The sequence below is a fragment of the Pseudophryne corroboree genome, chromosome 8, assembly GCF_028390025.1.
Source record: "Pseudophryne corroboree isolate aPseCor3 chromosome 8, aPseCor3.hap2, whole genome shotgun sequence".
Classification (NCBI taxonomy): domain Eukaryota; kingdom Metazoa; phylum Chordata; class Amphibia; order Anura; family Myobatrachidae; genus Pseudophryne; species Pseudophryne corroboree.
Window position 1 is genome coordinate 309,264,722 of NC_086451.1, and position 9,149 is coordinate 309,273,870.

The following is a 9,149-nucleotide window of genomic DNA, read 5'->3' on the forward strand; positions in this document are numbered from 1 at the left end:
TATTCCCCAGTCTGTCTGTGAGTTCATTTGTTTTGCATCCCTCTCCGTTCAGACACCAGTACATTCCTGCAGGCACTGGTGTGCATAACATATTCAGCAGCCCAATACTCCTGTTGAAATTTTGTGGGAATATGGAGCATACCCCTCAAAATACTTTGCAACAGGTGGTCGATCAGGTGCAGGTCTTGACTCGACAATTTAATGATTTGTCCATTAAAATGCACACCTCCCAGGCCGCTGGCGGAGCTCCCGCAGAAGCAGCACCTTCAGGGGTTAAGGAGCCGAAAGTAAATCTCCCGGATCGTTTTTCTGGAGATCGCTCGCAGTTCTTTTGTTTCAAGGAGAGCTGCAAGCTGTATTTCCAGCTTAGGCCTCAGTCTTCTGGGTCGGAGATTCAGCGGGTGGGCATAGTGATTTCCTTGCTACAAGGAGACCCACAGGTCTGGGCATATGGGTTGCAGCCTGACTGTCCGTCGCTTAAAAGTGTTGATGCTTTTTTTACGGCACTGGGCATGTTGTATGATGACCCTGACAAGACGGCCTCAGCTGAGGCTCAGATTTCGATCCTTAAGCAAGGGCGAAGGCCAGTTGAGGTTTACTGTACGGAGTTTCGGAGGTTGGCCCATGATACCCAGTGGAATGACCCAGCCCTGAGACACCAGTACCGAAGAGGTCTTTCTAACCAGATAAAAGACCAACTGGTACAATATCCCTTGCCTGATAGCTTGGATCAGCTCATGCAGTTATCCATCCGGGTGGATAGACGGCTGAGAGAGCGTAGGCTTGAAAGGGAGACCGAGGTTTCCTTCTTTCCCAAGGGAACCTCAGACTCTGAGGAATTTTCCGAGGAGCCTATGCAGATTGGGGCTACCCGCCTCTCCTCGCGTGAGAAGACGCGGAGGAGACAGCAGGGGTTGTGTTTGTACTGTGGGAATAAAGGTCATGTGGTAGTATCATGCCCAGAAAAGCCGGAAAACTTCAGGGCCTGAGGGTGATGGGAAATATCCTGTCAGGCCAGAAGTCAGAATTTCCCAGGAAGACTTTTATCATTCCGGTGACCTTGAAGATCCTCGGTCAAACTGTCAAGACTGAGGCCTTTGTGGACAGTGGGGCCGACGGGGTTTTTATGGACCGCCAATTCGCCCTGAAACACTCTGTTCCCTTAGTACCCTTGGCATCGGAAATTGAGATCTGTGGGTTAAACGGGGAACCATTATCCCAGGGTAAAATTACCTCTTGCACTAGCCAGATTTCTTTGTTTATTGGAGCCACACACTCTGAAAAATTGTCCTTTTATGTGACTGTCTGTACTTTTGCCCCATTGGTGTTGGGGTTACCCTGGTTAAGGGCCCACAATCCTCAATTTGACTGGGTCTCTGGGGAGATTCTTAGTTGGGGTACTGATTGTTTCAGGAGTTGCTTGAGCCTTCCAGTCAGGCTTTCGCAGCTAAGTTTGCCAGGATTGCCAGGATGTTATGCAGATTTTGCGGACGTGTTCTCCAAAATAGTTGCAGAGGTACTACCTCCCCATCGCCCCTATGACTGTGCCATTGATTTGTTGCCGAATGCTAAGCTTCCCAAGAGCAGGTTGTACTCCCTGTCACGTCCTGAGACTCAGGCTATGGCAGAGTACATTCAGGAGAACTTGGCTAAGGGATTTATCAGACCTTCACAGTCTCCAGTTGGGTCGGGGTTCTTCTTCGTGGGTAAAAAGGACGGTTCGTTGCGACCCTGCATCGACTTCAGGGAATTGAACCGTCACACGATTAAAAACTCATACCCACTGCCTCTCATTTCGGTCTTGTTTGACCAGCTTCGTACTGCCACCATTTTTTCTAAGATTGACCTACGCGGTGCGTACAATCTAATCCGAATAAGAGAGGGGGATGAATGGAAGACTGCCTTTAATACCCACTCAGGGCATTATGAATATTTGGTGATGCCTTTTGGGCTCTGTAATGCCTCGGCAGTCTTCCAGGATTTCATGAACGATGTGCTCAGGGAATATTTGGATAGATTCTTAGTTGTATACTTAGATGACATCCTAATCTTCTCCCATTCCCTGGAGGAACATCGGAAGCATGTACGCTTAGTCCTCCAGAAACTCAGAGACCACCGGCTTGGGGCGAAGCTGGAGAAGTGCGAATTTGAAGTTCAGCAAATCGCATTTCTAGGATATATTATCTCCCCAGAAGGTTTCCAAATGGAGGGTTCCAAGGTACAGGCAGTCCTGGATTGGGTGCAGCCCACTAGTTTGAAGGCGCTTCAGCGTTTCCTGGTGCTTTGAGAATTTTTATAGACGATTTATCGCTGGATTTTCGTCTATAGTGGCGCCCTTGGTGGCACTCACTAAGAAAGGGGCGGTTGTTGCTCACTGGTCTTGTGAGGCCAAAGCGGCTTTTGCCCGTCTCAAAAGGGCATTTGTCTCGGCCAAGGTGCTGCGACACCCAGATCCAGAGCGTCCTTTTGTGGTGGAGGTGGATGCCTCTGAGATGGGTATTGGGGCAGTGCTCTCTCAGATGGGAGTGTCTGATAATCGCCTTCATCCCTGTGCTTACTTTTCCCGTAAATTTTCGCCTGCCGAGATGAATTATGACGTGGGTAACCGGGAATTGTTGGCTATTAAGGATGCACTCGAGGAGTGGAGACACTGGCTTGAGGGGGCTAAGTTTGTGGTCTCAATTCTCACCGACCATAAGAATTTGGCATATTTAGAGTCAGCGAAGCGTCTCAATGCCAGGCAGGCACGATGGGCTTTGTTTTTTGCTCGCTTTAATTTTTTGATAACATATCGCCCTGGGTCTAAAAACATCAAGGCTGATGCGCTCTCGCGGAGTTTTGCTCCAATCCAGGAGACCACCGAGGAGCCATTGCCCATTGTGTCCCCATCATGTATTAAAGTGGGCATTACCCAGGACCTCTTGTCATTAGTCCTTAGAGCACAGGAGCAGGCTCCTCCAGACCTTCCGGTAGGTCTTTTGTTTGTGCCTCCTAGGTTAAGACAGCAAGTGTTCCTGGAATTCCATGCCAAGAAGTCGGCAGGTCACCCGGGTATTGCCAGAACTCGGGAGTTGCTATCTAGGGCGGTGTGGTGGCCCTCGGTGGCTAAGGATGTGGATCAGTGGGTTCAAGCATGTGACATCTGTGCCCGAAATAAGACTCCTAGAGGGGCTCCTGTTGGCCCATTACATCCACTCTCTATTCCATCTAAGCCATGGACCCACATTTCAATGGATTTTGTGGTGGACTTGCCCAAATCCTCGGGGATGACAGCCATCTGGGTTGTCGTTGACAGATTTTCGAAGATGGCGCACTTCGTTCCACTGGTTGGGCTGCCATCGGCCAGACGCCTGTCTGAATTATTTATGCTGCATGTTGTGCGCCTCCACGGGTTGCCACTTGATGTGGTCTCTGACCGCAGATCCCAGTTTGTGGCCAAATTCTGGAGGGCATTTTGTTCCGATCTCCAGATTTCTGTCAGCTTGTCGTCAGGCTACCATCCGCAGTCTAATGGGCAGACTGAAAGGGTGAACCAGTCCTTGGAGCAGTTCCTCAGGTGTTATGTCTCCAAGTGTCAGACTGACTGGGTTGCTCATCTGTCCATGGCGGAGTTTGCCTATAACAACGCGGCTCACTCTGCTACAGGGATCTCTCCCTTCCTTTGTGTGTATGGGCATCATCCTAAGGCCAATTCTTTTGACCCCCTGGACTCCACGCCTGGTGGTTCCTCTGTGGTTTCGGTCCTTAGGGGTATTTGGAGGAAAGTGAAGAAAGCCCTTGTGTCTGTGTCATTAGTGACCAAAAGGGTTTTTGATAAGCGGAAAAGACCCTGCAGCTTCAAATTAGGAGACTTCGTCTGGTTGTCTACCAAGAATTTGAAGTTGAGACAGCCATCTCATAAGTTAGGCCCCCGGTTCATCGGCCCTTATAAGATCACTAGGGTTATCAATCCGGTGGCATTTCAGTTAGATCTGCCCCGTTCTTTGGGTATCAATAAAACATTTCATTGTTCCCTTTTAAAACGGGCGATTAGTAATCCTTCTTCCAGTGGAAGACCTTCTCCTCTTCTGATACGTGGCCAGAGGGAGTTTGTTGTTGAAAGGATTCTTGACTCCAAGATGGTTCGGGGTCGGCTGTCATTTTTGGTGCACTGGAAGGGGTATGGCCCGGAGGAGCGGTCGTGGGTGTGCAGTTGTGATCTTCATGCCCCCAGACTGATACGCTATTTCTTCTCGCAGTTCCCCGATAAACCCGGTGGTAGGGGTTCTTTGACCCCTCGTCAGAGGAGGGGGTACTGTTAGGGTCTCCTGCCCTGTGCTGCCACGTCATCATGGCAACCGGGAGACAAGTGCTAGCGGAGTAACCTGAGCGCAGCTGATACTCCGGTTCGGGTCTTTTGCTGTGCAGTGGTTACAGGCTTTGTGCACGGCAGGGGATCCGGTGCTGGTTTTTGTGCTCACAGTCTGTGAGGTCTGAGTGGGGCGTGGACAGCACCTGCTATATAAACCCTCTTCTCAGGTTAAGCAGATGCTGCTGAATCTTTGTTGGTTAGTCAGTTCCTGAAAGTTAGCCAGTACTGTGTAACTTTGTATTTGTTTGTTGCTTACTGCAAATAGGCCTTGGGATTTGGTACTACACTCTGCCAATCCAGACCTAGCAGTAAGACTGGAGTCAGTCGTTTAACTTGCTGGGGTTCTTTTGCTACTCTGTGAATTTAGCAAGTTTGCGACTGTATTCTCAGACTTGCCTGCAAAAATCCTTTCTCACTGCGCAAGGTGTTCAGGTGTCAGTTTAGTTGCAGTAAGCTGAACCAGTGCACTGCAAGTGAGGACTAGGATTGTGGAGACTCTCCTTGTGTCTATTATTCCATCTCTGACCAAGGAGTTTACTGCCACACCCGTCGGTAACCCTTTAGGGTTTTGCTGTTGCCCTTAGCAACAGCATTTCGGGTTCTCTACGTATTAAAACACAACATCTCGCTTCTTTCCATCTGAGCATTCCTAATACTAGGGAGACACCCAGTTTCTTAGCCTCTGGGCTTCTCTGTTCACTTTGTGTTTATTTTGTTACCCTATCACCTTCTGTGTACGTAATGTCATATTCCCCAGTCTGTCTGTGAGTTCATTTGTTTTGCATCCCTCTCCGTTCAGACACCAGTACATTCCTGCAGGCACTGGTGTGCATAACAATGTGGCTGTAATGGCACTGGAGGTCCCACAGGGGGCGTAAGACGTGTCACAAGTGTACTCAGCATACTTGAGAACGATGCCCAAGGTGGATCCCGATTGGCCACAGGTGCTGCAGGTTGACTGGGTGTATGGCACTCAGTGTCTGAACCAGCAGCTAAAACGTCCCGCTCAGGTAAATCCGTGGTGCCAGTACTGCAGGATGCAGAAGCGTCTGCGGATTTCCCACCCTGTGTGGTAGACATTATAAGGAATGCAGCCTTAGGGCGTAACAGTACAATATAGCCAGACAAACACAACATCTGCAAAAACCACCTATGTTATGTGACAGTAAACACAGAACACAAAACAGAGGATTTAAGCGGCATGAGGTGATTGAAACACACAGTAAAAATACCAAATTGGATATTCCCTGTAACACTATATATATATATATATATATATATATATATGGGATCCTGACGCACCTAGCCCCTCAGGGTACAGAATATAGTGGGAATGGAATCCCACAGAACAGCTACAGGCACACTCAGTCACATTTACAATGCAGAAGTTATTACATATAAACAATATAAACAATAAAACTGCACTGGACTAGTAATTTACATATAAATATGTATGAGTATAAATATAACAATGCACAGTGGATACTGGATGTATATCACAGAATACTTGTACCAAATATTCAGATAGCAGTACACTTGTTCTTAACTAACACTGTCTAAAATGACATGTAGAATATTTAAGTGCCTGTAAATGCACAGCGCTGATGAGACAGGTGGCTTTACAGAGGAGATAGAGCCCTGCAGAGCTTTGCAGTCCTGGAGATCAGTCCAGCTAGTAGTGAAGATGGCGTCAAAATATCTGTCAGGGAGTGAGAGAGAGTGAAATACAGCTCCAGGGCGGGAACACCAGCAGTAGATAGTGCCCAGAGCTGGGGGAGGGGCTACAGGTCAGCACCTTATCCCCTATGCTGGTCCTCACCACCGGATACTGTGGAGCCTATATCAAATGGATTTTAGTAAATCCGACCTGTGCTCCCTTACAGGGGCGTAGGGAGGGTGGCTCCAGGCGCCAAAAATGTTGCAAGGCGCGCCGCAGCCTGACTCTGCTGGCACCTGCCGCCTGGCCGCCCGCAGTTTGCAGCTCACAGCTGTTAAATCAGTAACAGCCAGAGCTGCTTCCTCCCTCAACGCTCCAGAGTTTTGCATGTGAGGCCGACCAGAACGGCGCGGGTGCTCACATGCTGGCATTATAGGCCTGCGCCTCACGGTAACCCGTCTCCTCCTCTGGGCTGGGCAACGTCACACAGTGTGACATTAAACAAGCGCCGCCAGACCAACGCATTAGGTGCAGCCGCCAAGCTCACTCTCAGCTCCGTGAAGGCAGTGACATGGCTGCTGCTTATTTGGGATGACCTGCAGTGCTGGCTGCTGCTGGAGCTATTCAGAGAAGGGGAGTCTTGAAGTGCTTCTGAAAAAGGTATGCTCCTACTGCTATGAGTGCACTACCACCGACCGAAGACTTTAATAATTATATTGTTTGATGTGTGATATGTGTGTAATGTAATATATCTATATCTATATATATATATATATATATATATATATATACACTGCTCAAAAAAATAAAGGGAACACTAAAATAACACATCCTAGATCTGAATGAATGAAATATTCTTATTAAATACTTTGTTCTTTACATAGTTGAATGTGCTGACAACAAAATCACACAAAAATTAACAATGGAAAATAAGAATTTACTCACCGGTAATTCTATTTCTCGTAGTCCGTAGTGGATGCTGGGAACTCCGTAAGGACCATGGGAATAGCGGGCTCCGAAGGAGGCTGGGCACTCTAGAAAGATTTATGACTACCTGGTGTGCACTGGCTCCTCCCACCATGACCCTCCTCCAAGCCTCAGTTAGGACACTGTGCCCGGACGAGCTGACATAATAAGGAAGGATTGAGAAACAAAAAAATTGGAAACCGCACTGGTATAATTGATGTATATGTATAATGATGGTTATCTGTATAAACTGATAAATAAATTTAAGGTACAAATCCTTATTTTAGGGAGCAGATACTTAAGGTAACACATTCCTTATTTTTATGTATCAAAAAAGCTACCCATCAGTGGTGCTCCCCCGAGTCAGTTATTCATAGTGAGAACATGAAAAAAAGAAAAAAGAAGACTCTTGTTGGGAAGCACTCAATATACAGATAACGTTGTACGACTAAATGTCACAATAACTAACTAAAATACAATATTTTATTAATTCTCATTAAAATTAATTATTGAGGAGTTCAAAGGGTGCCGATGTTTATTAAATGGTGACATTGCGAAAATATAAAGAGAAATATATAAATTGTAAGGTACAAATACCTAATTCAGGCCGAAGTGGGTATGTCTATAGTGTTGTTAGTAATCACACTCCAACTGTAGGACAACCTGTGATAATAAATTGCTCATTTATTGAAAATATGACCATCATTTATAAGCTGCTATATATCCCAAATGGGAATTTTAATCCTAGCAGATAGTTGAATCATAGGTCATAACCGAGGTGTAATACAATGCTCTGTATTGGTGACAGATGGGTGGCAAATATTTGCAGTACCAGGGTGTTCCTTGGTAGTCTCCTATCCAAGTACTTAACCCGGCCCTCCACTGCTTGGCTTCCAAGATCAGATGAGATTGGGCATCTCCAGCGGGGTATGACCGCAGACCTTATGCTCACCCTTGTCACACTGTGTCCACAATTGGGCACAGACAGGAGCCAATTTGCGTTGTTATATGAGCCACAGGTATCGATACAACTGATTTGATGAAAAAATCAAAAATTTTTTATCATAAATGATAAGGTATAACAAAAGATTAAATACCCATCTGGGTTTTCACGGCTTAGTTAGTCGCAGTATCAGTAGGAATAAAACCTCTCAGCTGCACAGTTTATCATATATATGAAAATAAAACATTAGATCAAAATGATGATATTTGTAACTGTGCAGGAAAGGGAAACCTCCAAATTTGGTCTCCAAAACAATAATGAAAGTATGATATTACACTTTGAATTATCAAAGAAGCAGGGAAAAACAAACAATGAAATCTTCAGCTCTCAGAAAATATTCTCAAGTAATAGAAAAATAATGATAAATTGACACAGAGTGTTTTCTATATGATATGTGTCATAAGGAAATACTGAGATAATTATGGATTTCTATAGTGTAAAAGAGAGAGGGAGAGAAGGCGTTTATGTGCTGGATAAGGTCAAAAAAAAAAAAAAAAGTGGCAGACGTATCCACATCCGCTTTTTTGATAGAGATATAGACCTCAAAAGGGTTGCATTAATTCCCTTGCTGGTGATAACTGACTGTCAATAGTATAGTCTATGCACCATGTGGGTAAGGTATTTGTATTGTATTTGTGAATACCGGTCCGTGCAATGAAAAATGCACTGGTGCACAGAGACACATATATAAACCAAACCTGGTGTACATTCATAAATTTCTAGTCCTACTTGTATACTGGGGGAGATCCTGGTATGAGGAAGGTGCCGGCCGCGTCTGCCCGCGTCCTATCTGCTGCCGAGCTCCGGCCGCACTGTGCTTCCTGTTTGGCTGGTTCCCTTGGCGACGGACTTTGCCGAGAACGGCTCGTTGCGGTCACGTGTGCGCACCACGTGACCGTGAGGATGCAGTCTCCTTCCTGACGTACGTTTCGCAATTAGCTTGGTCACAGGGCGTCAGTGGGTTCAACCCTTGTTTTTTCTTATATTGATAGTACTGTTAGCTGATTGGTTCTTAATAAGTGATTGATAGGTATACGATCCTGTCATATTCGAGATCAGACCTGTTGATTCCCATTGGATAATACGTCATGATTGACAGTTGAAAATACCATTCAGCATTTCATAGTGGATAGTCATATGGTTATTTTAAAAAGAGCTGGTGAGATTAATTC

The 9,149-nt window shown here is 46.1% G+C and overlaps 1 pseudogene; it reads right to left on the reverse strand.

The window, feature by feature from the left end:
* Window positions 1–7,794: 7,794 nt before the first annotated feature.
* On the reverse strand, window positions 7,795–7,915 carry LOC134951977 (5S ribosomal RNA; annotated as a pseudogene).
* Window positions 7,916–9,149: the final 1,234 nt, after the last annotated feature.